Here is a 12,791-nt window from a genome sequence, read left to right on the forward strand (position 1 = left end):
ACAAAAGTGAGTACACCCCTTAGTGAAAGTTCCTGAAGGGTCAATATTTTGTGTGGCCACCATTATTTCCCAGAACTGCCTTAACTCTCCTGGGCATGGAGTTTACCAGAGCTTCACAGGTTGCCACTGGAATGCTTTTCCACTCCTCCATGACGACATCACGGAGCTGGCGGATATTCGAGACTTTGCGCTCCTCCACCTTCCGCTTGAGGATGCCCCAAAGATGTTCTATTGGGTTTAGGTCTGGAGACATGCTTGGCCAGTCCATCACCTTTACCCTCAGCCTCTTCAATAAAGCAGTGGTCGTCTTAGAGGTGTGTTTGGGGTCATTATCATGCTGGAACACTGCCCTGCGACCCAGTTTCCGGAGGGAGGGGATCATGCTCTGCTTCAGTATTTCACAGTACATATTGGAGTTCATGTGTCCCTCAATGAAATGTAACTCCCCAACACCTGCTGCACTCATGCAGCCCCAGACCATGGCATTCCCACCACCATGCTTGACTGTAGGCATGACACACTTATCTTTGTACTCCTCACCTGATTGCCGCCACACATGCTTGAGACCATCTGAACCAAACAAATTAATCTTGGTCTCATCAGACCATAGGACATGGTTCCAGTAATCCATGTCCTTTGTTGACATGTCTTCAGCAAACTGTTTGCGGGCTTTCTTGTGTAGAGACTTCAGAAGAGGCTTCCTTCTGGGGTGACAGCCATGCAGACCAATTTGATGTAGTGTGCGGCGTATGGTCTGAGCACTGACAGGCTGACCCCCCACCTTTTCAATCTCTGCAGCAATGCTGACAGCACTCCTGCACCTATCTTTCAAAGACAGCAGTTGGATGTGACGCTGAGCACGTGCACTCAGCTTCTTTGGATGACCAACGCGAGGTCTGTTCTGAGTGGACCCTGCTCTTTTAAAACGCTGGATGATCTTGGCCACTGTGCTGCAGCTCAGTTTCATGGTGTTGGCAATCTTCTTGTAGCCTTGGCCATCTTCATGTAGCGCAACAATTCGTCTTTTAAGATCCTCAGAGAGTTCTTTGCCATGAGGTGCCATGTTGGAACTTTCAGTGACCAGTATGAGAGCTGTACTACTAAATTGAACACACCTGCTCCCTATGCACACCTGAGACCTAGTAACACTAACGAGTCACGTGACATTTTGGAGGGAAAATGACAAGCAGTGCTCAATTTGGACATTTAGGGGTGTAGTCTCTTAGGGGTGTACTCACTTTTGTTGCCGGTGGTTTAGACATTAATGGCTGTATATTGAGTTATTTTGAGGGAATAATAAATTTACACTGTTATATAAGCTGCACACAGACTACTTTTCATTTTGTCAAAGTGTCATTTCGTCAGTGTTGTCCCATGAAAAGATATACTTAAATATCTGCAGAATTGTGAGGGGTGTACTCACTTTTGTGATACACTGTACATCTAAAAAAAAATAGATGATTAACAATATTCCAATAAAAAAAGAATACAGCACAGATTTACATATTTATAATATTACAAAAATACAAATAACCTCATGCAGACAGGACAAATATTACATTACATCAATATTACATCAGACAGATGACTTTATAGCGCCTTTTATTCTGCCTGTTCTGCGCAAACCTCTCTTCTACACACATCATGTCAGACATCATGTCAGTCTGGACATCTGGGCATGCGCACATGCGCACTTGATTTGAGACCGTTATTTCAACCAAGCGTCTCGAGCTTCGCGTCAGGTGAACCGCGCGAAATACAAATTTTGTGTCAGTTTCAGTGATTTAATTCTCAAAAACGAGTCTGTTAAAGTCCGCGCTGTGTATCTGCTTAAAGTTAAAGTTCCTGCCACATGTTATTGAGTCAGAACTTATTAAAGGACAAGAATCTGACGACGGAAAATCTCATCAACGGCTAAACTGTTACCTGGAAAGTGAGAAATGGATAAAAAGACGTTGGTGAAGCGGCGCCCTGCTAAACCCTGAAGTTCGATGGTAAGTCATTAACTTAAACAGTTTATAATAATACACAATAATATATTTACTATGCCTAAAATGTTATTAAAAATAAATGGCCATTTTAGAAAGCCGAAAATAACACAGGTCTCAGGATTCTATGTCTTCAAATTAGTTACTTGGGACGTTAGCTAAACCATTAGCATAAACAGTCTGTTATCTGACGGTAATTGATTGTGCTCTTTTTAAATGCGTAGTAATACTTGCAACGCGTTAAGACTGGTACAATTACTTAGTTTATAGTGTTGTTACAGTGCTAAACTGCACTATAATAAACCTATCACTTTTTATAATTCTAAGTGATAATATAAATGCTTTTAATATTTCCTACAAGACAATTCACCTTTTATGTCTTATTTATACACGTCTTAATTAAATGTGAACGTTAACCTGCAAGTTGCTCCTAAAATAGTGGAGGTCCAGCATTTTCTTTGGAATGATGGGTGATATGTGTGCTTTAAATTATTGCTGTGAAACTGGGGCAGTTGATCAAAGTTTATATGATTTATTCAGGAAATGTCTATTAACACACATTTCAGGTTTCCCCTACTCTTTCCCTACTCCCTATAAAACTTGGGCACCACCTAAGCCCAAGCCCAGTGACCACACCACGTAAGCCTGCCAACAACCCAGGGAAAACCCTGCATTTGTGCCACTGTGTTTAAGCTATTGTAGCATTCTGTTAACTACAGATTTTAAATATGAAATTAAAAACAGTATTTTTATTCCAGGAAAATGACCACATGTCAAGGAGGGCTGCTGAGGTTGAGAGAGTCTCAGTGTCCGACAGAGAAGACCCGGGTATTGTAGATAACAGTATCTGCCTACATTTACATCAGCACATAAGGATGGGTTTTTCATATTCTTGTTCATGATAGTAGCAGCAAGTTTCAGTACATTGCTTTACAACCACATCCACAGAATGTTACTGTTTTTGTAGATAACTCAGATAACTACATATTCTAAATCATTTCATTCTAGGACTATGATGTAAAAGAGAAAATTACAAGGAGGCCTGGATCTCGGAAACTTAAAGTAGGTGCTAATTGATTTTTTAAAAACAGATTGTGTTTAAAATAAATTTGTGTTAAAATATGTAAAACAACTCACTTCTTTACAGTTTTGATGCTGACAATGTCTTTTCATCCATCCATTCATCCACCTTTGTGCCCGCCTGCATATCTATATATGCTTAAAGCCCTGACTGTTTTCAACTTCTGTTGGGTGTGTTACTAAATGCTAAACTGTGTACTGATTGCATAGCTGCTGATATTAATTGTTTGATTCTTTTTCTAGTAACTAGTGAATCAGACGGGCCATGCCAATCCATCTTAAGGCAGTCTGAGCTACTAAAATAATGAAATTAAAAAGAGAGAAGATCTGTCTGCGTCAGTGCTTTAGTGCAGATGAAGGTAAGTCATGTTTTTCAGCAATAAATATTTTTTGCACCATAACAATTAATGGTAATTAATGATACGCTTACCAAATATATGCCTTATGATACATCAGATGTAAGACATTGCTGATGAAATATATTAGGGCCCCTGTAGCTTAGAGGTGATGGCGGCAAATGTTTGATTATTTTTATTTATTTATTTATTTATTTTATTTTTTTTGCATTTTTAAAGGTGGCCGAACAGATTTTCCCCATGAAGAAGGTCCAGAAAGTGTACTTCACCAGCAAATTCAACAATGTGGACAAGCTAGGAAAACAAGAGGTGTAATTCATGTCACAATTCACACCCCCACACACACTCAGACATAGGACACATCCAAACACCCAATACTGCCATAATTAAATGCATAAGGAATGCTTATGAATGAGATTTTTCATTATGTATGTATAGAGTTTATATATACTGTAGATTTATACCACAATACATTATTCAGTTATATAATTGTATATATTACTGTATAATAAAATTATATTATTGTATAATTACCATCGTAAAATAAATTATTAAGTGTAATATAATTATGTTATTATATAACAAATACAATCTATTACCATTATTTTTTATATTACTATTATTTTAATGCATTTAACATTACATTATAGAATGCCAAGTTGGTACATGTGTTATCAGTTTACCATTTAGAAGGAATCCTTACCAGTTGTTTTTGTGCGTGTTTGAAATTATACCGTTGCTGAATAAATGGAGTTGTGAGATCTATACATTGTATTGTATTGTATTGTATAATTAATGTCAAAGTACAGTAATTACAAAGTAAACTGTGAAGTCCAGGGTAAAACTGTTTACCAAGTTTACAGTGGAACTTTTAAACATCACAGTAAAATAATCAATCAGGTTTACAGTTTTACTTTGAAATTGCTTATAGTAGAACTGTGAAATAATTCAGTGTTTTACTGTGAAAGTTCATAGTGGAACTGTCAACTAGATTACTATGAAAGTTCACAGTAGAACCATGAAGTGGCCAAATTACCATCAATTCATAGTAGAACTGTAAAATAATTCAGTTTTACTGTGAACTTTTTTTTATAGTAAAACTGTGAAATAATTCATGGTTTTACTGTGAAAGTTGATAGTGGAACTGTCAACTAGATTACTATAAAATTTCACAGTAGAACCATGAAGTGGCCAAATTACCATCAAAATTTCAAAGTAGAACTGTAAAATATTTCACAGTTTTACTATGAAATTTCACAGTATATTTTTTCCTGGGAAGTGACAGAAATACTCAAATAAAGTACAGATACCTAAAAAAAACTAAGTACTTTGTTAGTTACCACCTCTGCTCCTGTGTGTCTTACTATAACTGTGTTTGTCGTGTCAAGACACAGTTCTCTAATAAAACACTTGGGATGGGTTATAAACACTAGAGCGAGTATGTATTTAAAAATATACACTACAACTAATAACAATGATACAAATTACCATCACACAAAGACGACAGAGCAACAACACATGGAGTGAAATAAAGTACTCATATAAATATATACAAAGAGTGCTGAACAATACTATGTGCTAATGCTAAGCTGCTAATGCTATTGCTAGTGTGCTGTGACTATTGCTAATGTGCAAATGCTAATATGCTAAGGCTATTACCCTAATACTAGCATGACCATACGTCCTTTTTTTTCCCTGTCCTCTTATTTGGGCCTAAAATGCATTCGGCCAGGATTTCTAAATCAAAAAAGTGCTTTTGTAGTCTGCACATGCTATTTTTTGCAGGTTTTGCACTGATTTCACCTTTATCTTTAGGTCCAGTCTTCTCACACTTCTCTTAAAAATGCCCATGTTTTTATCTCAGTCAGGATCCTTGGGAAGCACGTACATGTCAGTGTTAAATAAAGGTGCCATCTAAAGACGTGAGCTAAAGAGAGTTTGTCTGATAAATAAAACTATTTTGTGAAACCTGGTAAAACAGAAGATGCTGTTACTGCTGCAGAGGGATTTTTTGCATTTCACACCATGAAGCATCACAACAGTTATAAGCAAATTGATGGAATGCACGTCTGCCTTGTTACTAAGAAAGTTATTGTCAACACGGTGACAGTGCCACATTCTGTCGAGATAGCTCTACTGATGGACTGTTTTATTTGTTTGTATTATTATTGTTTACGGCTTAACGCTGAATGAAAAGGAATAAGATTATCGGACCATAAAGGCATTTGTTAGTTGTCTTGTTAATAAGTAGCTGTTTATGTATTGAAGTTCAATAACATAGTTGCATGGTTATCGATGCATTTGTCAAATATTCAAATATTTATAGAAAACTAAGTATTAGATCCTTCAACCTACAGCTCTAAAATGGCAGTTGCAAAGACAGTTAAGTTATAAATTGCCAGGATATTCGTACCGCTGAGCTGGTGTGCATATGATCCACTCATGTTATCGTGACAAATTTGCAAAGGGTCTGCTTGGAACAGGCCCAAAATGTGTTGCTAAGTGGGTTAATTAATAATTTTTCAGTGTAAAAACCAATTTTGTTTTAGCTATAGTTTCTTAATAATTATGTGACGTGCTTTCAGAATTTGTTGATGACAGGTTGTAATGGCTGCCAGAAATGCTTACCTACTAAAGAGGAGATAAATGTTTATGGTTTGTGGCATTTCAGTATTTATATTGTAATATGTACATTTTTTATTCTATTCAGTATTCTATTCAGGTTGTGGTCATCATGTACAGTGTATCACAAAAGTGAGTACACCCCTCACATTTCTGCAAATATTTCATTATATCTTTTCATGGGACAACACTATAGACATGAAACTTGGATATAACTTAGAGTAGTCAGTGTACAGCTTGTATAGCAGTGTAGATTTACTGTCTTCTGAAAATAACTCAACACACAGCCATTAATGTCTAAATAGCTGGCAACATAAGTGAGTACACCCCACAGTGAACATGTCCAAATTGTGCCCAAATGTGTCGTTGTCCCTCCCTGGTGTCATGTGTCAAGGTCCCAGGTGTAAATGGGGAGCAGGGCTGTTAAATTTGGTGTTTTGGGTACAATTCTCTCATACTGGCCACTGGATATTCAACATGGCACCTCATTTACATTTACATTTTCAGCATTTAGCAGACGCTCTTATCCAGAGCGACTTACAGAAGTGCTTCTATAGTGAACATTTCATTTCTCAAGTTTAGGAAAACAACAGTCAAAGAACACAAATCTGCTAAAACCTGTTAGAACCAAAGTGCCAAAGTGCCTGTTAGAACCTCATGGCAAAGAACTCTCTTAGGATGTGAGAAATAGAATTGTTGCTCTCCACAAAGATGGGCCTGGGCTATAAGAAGATTGCTAACACCCTGAAACTGAGCTACAGCATGGTGGCCAAGGTCATACAGCGGTTTTCCAGGACAGGTTCCACTCGGAACAGGCTTCGCCAGGGTCGACCAAAGAAGTTGAGTCCACGTGTTCGGCGTCATATCCAGAGGTTGGCTTTAAAAAATAGACACATGAGTGCTGCCAGCATTGCTGCAGAGGTTGAAGACGTGGGAGGTCAGCCTGTCAGTGCTCAGACCATACGCCGCACACTGCATCAACTCGGTCTGCATGGTCGTCATCCCAGAAGGAAGCTGACGCACAAGAAAGCCCGCAAACAGTTTGCTGAAGACAAGCAGTCCAAGAACATGGATTACTGGAATGCCCTGTGGTCTGACGAGACCAAGATAAACTTGTTTGGCTCAGATGGTGTCCAGCATGTGTGGCGGCGCCCTGGTGAGAAGTACCAAGACAACTGTATCTTGCCTACAGTCAAGCATGGTGGTGGTAGCATCATGGTCTTGGGCTGCATGAGTGTTGCTGGCACTGGGGAGCTGCAGTTAATTGAGGGAAACATGAATTCCAACATGTACTGTGACATTCTGAAACAGAGCATGATCCCCTCCCTTCGAAAACTGTCATCATGGAGGAGTGGAAGAGGATTCCAGTAGCAACCTGTGCAGCTCTGGTGAATTCCATGCCCAGGAGGGTTAAGGCAGTGCTGGATAATAATGGTGGTCACACAAAATATTGACACTTTGGGCACAATTTGGACATGTTCACTGTGGGGTGTACTCACTTATGTTGCCAGCCATTTAGACATTAATGGCTGTGTGTTGAGTTATTTTCAGAAGACAGTAAATCTACACTGCTATACAAGTTGTACACTGACTACTCTAAGTTATAACCAAGTTTCATGTCTATAGTGTTGTCCCATGAAAAGATATAATAAAATATTTGCAGAAATGTGAGGGGTGTACTCACTTTTGTGATACACTGTATATGATTTTAATATTAATATAGTTTGTATCATATAAATGGGTGCAAGGGGTAAAGATGTTTGTGGTCAATTAGCCTAATGTCATAATGACAATATTAATCTATGGCGCCGTAAAAAGGAATTTCCCTGCGTGTGTCTTTTCTTTCTGAGCGAAATTTTAATGTAAGACAATGACAAAAGCAATTAACCAAATTAAACATTGGCTTAAACAATACCAGCGCCGTCTAATCTGAGCATCACTAAAAAAAAGTAGCCCTGTCTAGGGGAAAGCCTGGAAAGGGATTCACCTTATTGCAACTGCAACAGCAACTACTACTGTCTGGTCAAGTGTAGTGTATAGCATGTTTCTTACAATAGCTTGATCAACTGAAATTTAGGAGAAGTATGAAAAGTATAAAAAATGTTATTGAAATATATCTGCCTGAGGGTGAATACCTGGTTATTATGATATGGACCCAGTGAAGAGGACTTACAAGCAGTTGCAACCTTATACACAGCAGAAAAGGTTGGGGACCGCTGCTGTACAGGACGCAAATCTATTACAGAGCCTTAGCCATCCTCTCTCAGACATACAGTAGCTAATCATGTCTGTATGTAGATTTTAAATGTTTTTCATTTCAAATCCAAAGCCTTAAAGACCAGGAAATGCTGACTGTTATGATCTTTCACCTGGCCTAAATCTCATTTTGGGAAGCCATATGTATAAATCTGAAGTGATTATATGTTTTGGAAGTACAGTACAACCCCAAACCAGTAAAAGTTGAGACAATATGGAAATGCTTTGCAGAAAAATGTAATGTATCACATTAAAAATCCAAAGTTGTCAAGCAGAATACAATCATTTTGGCCTGCAACTGTAATAACACATCCAAAGCAATATTTCAGAGCAGAGGTAAAACACGCTAGCACACCAAAGCTAACATCTCTGATTCAAACAGCTGGTTTGAATCTCAGCTTTGCTACCGGCTGGCTGGGGGCCTATACCGCCAATAATTGGCTTGTTTTTGAGGTAGGTGCCTAAATTTAGATTGATGGTGCCTGCACAGGGACGGGGGATAATAGGATCAGGGTCTGTTATGCCAAGTTCACACTACACGACTTTCTGATTTGCCGGGTCGCTGTACAGTTCACACTACACGACTGAATCTTCTGCACTCGGGAGTCTTTCAGTCAGTGTGTATTTCACACTACACGACTGATCGGTGATAGGGGGTTTCACACTACACGACCTATCACCAACTGGAATCACAGGCGAGCTTCTCTTCTCTCACAAATATCGTTTTGTTACGAAAACACACGCAAGATGTGACGAAAGGTTTAATGATACCACGTCCTAAAATGCACAAGTAGCGAGCGATCAAAGTTTGTGCACGTAAAAACAAAGAGAAAAAATAAATGAATCTTAGTGGATTTGGCTTGGGTTGTTGTGTAGTGAGTTGGAGGTTAATAAATATTTTTTTAAATGCAACGTTGGTGTTTTGTAGAGAACGATAAGGTCAGAAATACTGTAAAACTTGTGTGTAACACCTGTGTATTGTGCAGGGTTTTTTAAACTTTGCAAGCGACCCACATTTTGTCCATTATTTTTTACCCAGGCAACACAATGCATCTTACATAAGATGCAACATAAAGCCTCCACAAGAGGACGCTCGCGTGCAAGTGTATTTAATTATTATTATTTTTCTCTGCGACCCATTTTTTTCAGGGGTTTGAAATGCAATGTGCTAGTGTACAGTATTGTGTAAGGTTAACAGCAGTTTCTGGATCATTGATCAACAGTGACTTATGACTGCATAAAGTCAGAACTAGATGGCAGCATGGAGTTATTTTTCAATAAGTGTATTTTAGTTCCTTGACTCTCAAAACAGTCTGCACAATGTAGCAACTTGTATTACACGTACAACTATGTGTTACTGATCTGTTACAGCTCATTTCCACCTTTCTCCGTCCTTTTCCTCCTACTTTTTATTAATGGGAGACCTGTTTAGTGTTTTTGAAGCACTAAATCTCTTTAAGCATAAGAAGTTTTTTTTTTTTTTACTGATATGGGCAGCGACACTATGTGGTTTGTACTTAATAGCTGAAGCATAAAGTTACTTATGAACTGTGAACAATACTTGTGAAAATCAGTGATCCATTTTCTCAGTCTAATGAACACATTCAAATAACCCTATTTATATCGATAGAAAAGGAACCAGCTGTAGTCAATCACAGTTACTAATGAGTATATCTTTCACTTCTAAGTTGCTGGAACATATGAAACATAAAAACAAGTTTGTTAAGACAAAATCCTTTCCCCTACAAGTGTATGTAAATGTTTGACCTCACCAATATATATATATATTTATATATATATATATATATATATATATATATATATATATATATATATATATACTGTATATACAGTGTATCACAAAAGTGAGTACACCCCTCACATTTCTGCAAATATTTCATTATATCTTTTCATGGGACAACACTATAGACATGAAACTTGGATATAACTTAGAGTAGTACAGCTTGTATAGCAGTGTAGATTTACTGTCTTCTGAAAATAACTCAACACACAGCCATTAATGTCTAAATAACTGGCAACATAAGTGAGTACACCCCACAATGAACATGTCCAAATTGTGCCCAAATGTGTCGTTGTCCCACCCTGGTGTCATGTGTCAAGGTCCCAGGTGTAAATGGGGAGCAGGGCTGTTAAATTTGGTGTTTTGGGTACAATTCTCTCATACTGGCCACTGGATATTCAACATGACACCTCATGGCAAAGAACTCTCTGAGGATGTGAGAAATAGAATTGTTGCTCTCCACAAAGATGGCCTGGCCTATAAGAAGATTGCTAACACCCTGAAACTGAGCTACAGCATGGTGGCCAAGGTCATACAGCGGTTTTCCAGGACAGGTTCCACTCGGAACAGGCTTCGCCAAGGTCGACCAAAGAAGTTGAGTCCACGTGTTCGGCGTCATATCCAGAGGTTGGCTTCAAAAAATAGACACATGAGTGCTGCCAGCATTGCTGCAGAGGCTGAAGACGTGGGAGGTCAGCCTGTCAGTGCTCAGACCATACGCCGCACACTGCATCAACTCAGTCTGCATGGTCGTCATCCCAGAAGGAAGCTGACGCACAAGAAAGCCAGCAAACAGTTTGCTGAAAACAAGCAGTCAAAGAACATGGATTACGGGAATGCCCTGTGGTCTGACGAGACCAAGATAAACTTGTTTGGCTCAGATGGTGTCCAGCATGTGTGGCGGCGCCCTGGTGAGAAGTACCAAGACAACTGTATCTTGCCTACAGTCAAGCATGGTGGTGGTAGCATCATGGTCTTGGGCTGCATGAGTGTTGCTGGCACTGGGGAGCTGCGGTTCATTGAGGGAAACATGAATTCCAACATGTACTGTGACATTCTGAAACAGAGCATGATCCCCTCCCTTCGAAAACTCCAACTTTCCAACAGGATAACGACCCCAAACACAACCTCCAAGATGACAACTGCCTTGCTGAGGAAGCTGAAGGTAAAGGTGATGGACTAAACCCAATTGAGCACCTGTGGCGAAGGTGGAGGAGTTCAAAATGTCTAACATCCACCAGCTCCGTGATGTCATCATGGAGGAGGGGAAGAGGATTCCAGTAGCAACCTGTGCAGCTCTGGTGAATTCCATGCCCAGGAGGGTTAAGGCAGTGCTGGATAATAATGGTGGTCACACAAAATATTGACACTTTGGGCACAATTTGGACATGTTCACTGTGGGGTGTACTCACTTATGTTGCCAGCCATTTAGACATTAATGGCTGTGTGCTGAGTTATTTTCAGAAGACAGTAAATCTACACTGCTATACAAGTTGTACACTGACTACTCTAAGTTATATCCAAGTTTCATGTCTATAGTGTTGTCCCATGAAAAGATATAATGAAATATTTGCAGAAATGTGAGGGGTGTACTCACTTTTGTGATACACTGTATATATATGTTACATAAAATACTCTAACCAAACTTTTAGATACAAATGCTAGAATAAAAAAAAAAAAAACACAATTAAAAAGCTCTTAAGCAAATTGCACCAGGTTTTAAATTATGTTGCCTTTGGTTGGAAAGATTTACACAACGATTAGCAATAATGGTTTTCAAGGGACAGAAACATTAAACACTTATATGAAAAAAACTGCATAGGCATAGCATACCTTCAGTATCCCTGCCAGAACAACTTAAGTTGATTTATTTGATGTCCGAACGTAACAACTGATTGTTCTTAACACAAATCAGAACAATAGTTAGATAAAACGGCAAACAAGGAGCCAAAAAATCAGAAAAAGTTGGGACAGTATGGAAAATGCAAATAAAATAAAAATGCAATGTTCCTTTTATTAACTTTGACTTTTATTTGATTGCAGACAGTTTGAACTCAAGATATTTTATGTTTTATCTGCTCAACTTCATTTCATTTGTTAATATACCTCCATTCCTGCATTTCAGGCCTGCAACACATTCCAAAAAAAGTTGGAACGGAGGCAATTTAGGGCTAGTAATGAGGTGAAAAAACTAAATAATGATGTAATGAGGTGATGTCAACAGGTGATTGTAATCATGGTTTGGTACAAAAGCAGCATCCAGGAAAGGCTGAGTCTTTGATATGCAACGATCTCCAATTTGTCAACAAATGTGTGAGAAGATTATTTAACTGTTTAAAAACAATGTACCCCAAAGAAAGATTGGAAGGAATTTGCATATTTCTCCCTCTACAGTGCATAATATCATTAAATGATTCAAGGAATGTCAGTGTGTAAAGGCCAAGGGCACAAGCTTAAGATGAAAGCCTGTGATCTTCGATCCCTCAGATGGCACTACATTAAGAACCGCCACTCAACAATAGCTGATATAACCACATGGGTGAGGGATTTCTTTGGCAAACCTTTGTCAAGCTCTACAATACAGAGTTACATGCACAAATACCACTTACAACTTTACAGTGCAAAAAAGAAGCCTTGTGTTAACCATGTCCAGAAGCTGTGTCGACTTTTCTGGGCTCGGACGCATCT

The 12,791-nt window shown here is 38.7% G+C and overlaps 1 long non-coding RNA gene across 2 annotated transcripts; it reads left to right on the forward strand.

Moving 5' to 3' along the window:
- The first annotated feature begins 1,703 nt into the window (after window positions 1-1,703).
- LOC134323273 (uncharacterized) lies at window positions 1,704-4,179 on the forward strand. 2 transcript variants are annotated; one of them, XR_010014037.1, is made up of 5 exons: window positions 1,711-1,994; window positions 2,747-2,816; window positions 2,997-3,050; window positions 3,312-3,427; window positions 3,644-4,179. It is a non-coding gene; the product is annotated as an uncharacterized LOC134323273 (long non-coding RNA). The 2 variants fall into 2 exon arrangements; XR_010014036.1 differs by having other exon boundaries at window positions 1,704-1,994; window positions 2,747-3,050.
- The last annotated feature ends 8,612 nt before the right edge of the window (window positions 4,180-12,791 follow it).

This window comes from Trichomycterus rosablanca, chromosome 11, assembly GCF_030014385.1.
Source record: "Trichomycterus rosablanca isolate fTriRos1 chromosome 11, fTriRos1.hap1, whole genome shotgun sequence".
NCBI classification, from domain to species: domain Eukaryota; kingdom Metazoa; phylum Chordata; class Actinopteri; order Siluriformes; family Trichomycteridae; genus Trichomycterus; species Trichomycterus rosablanca.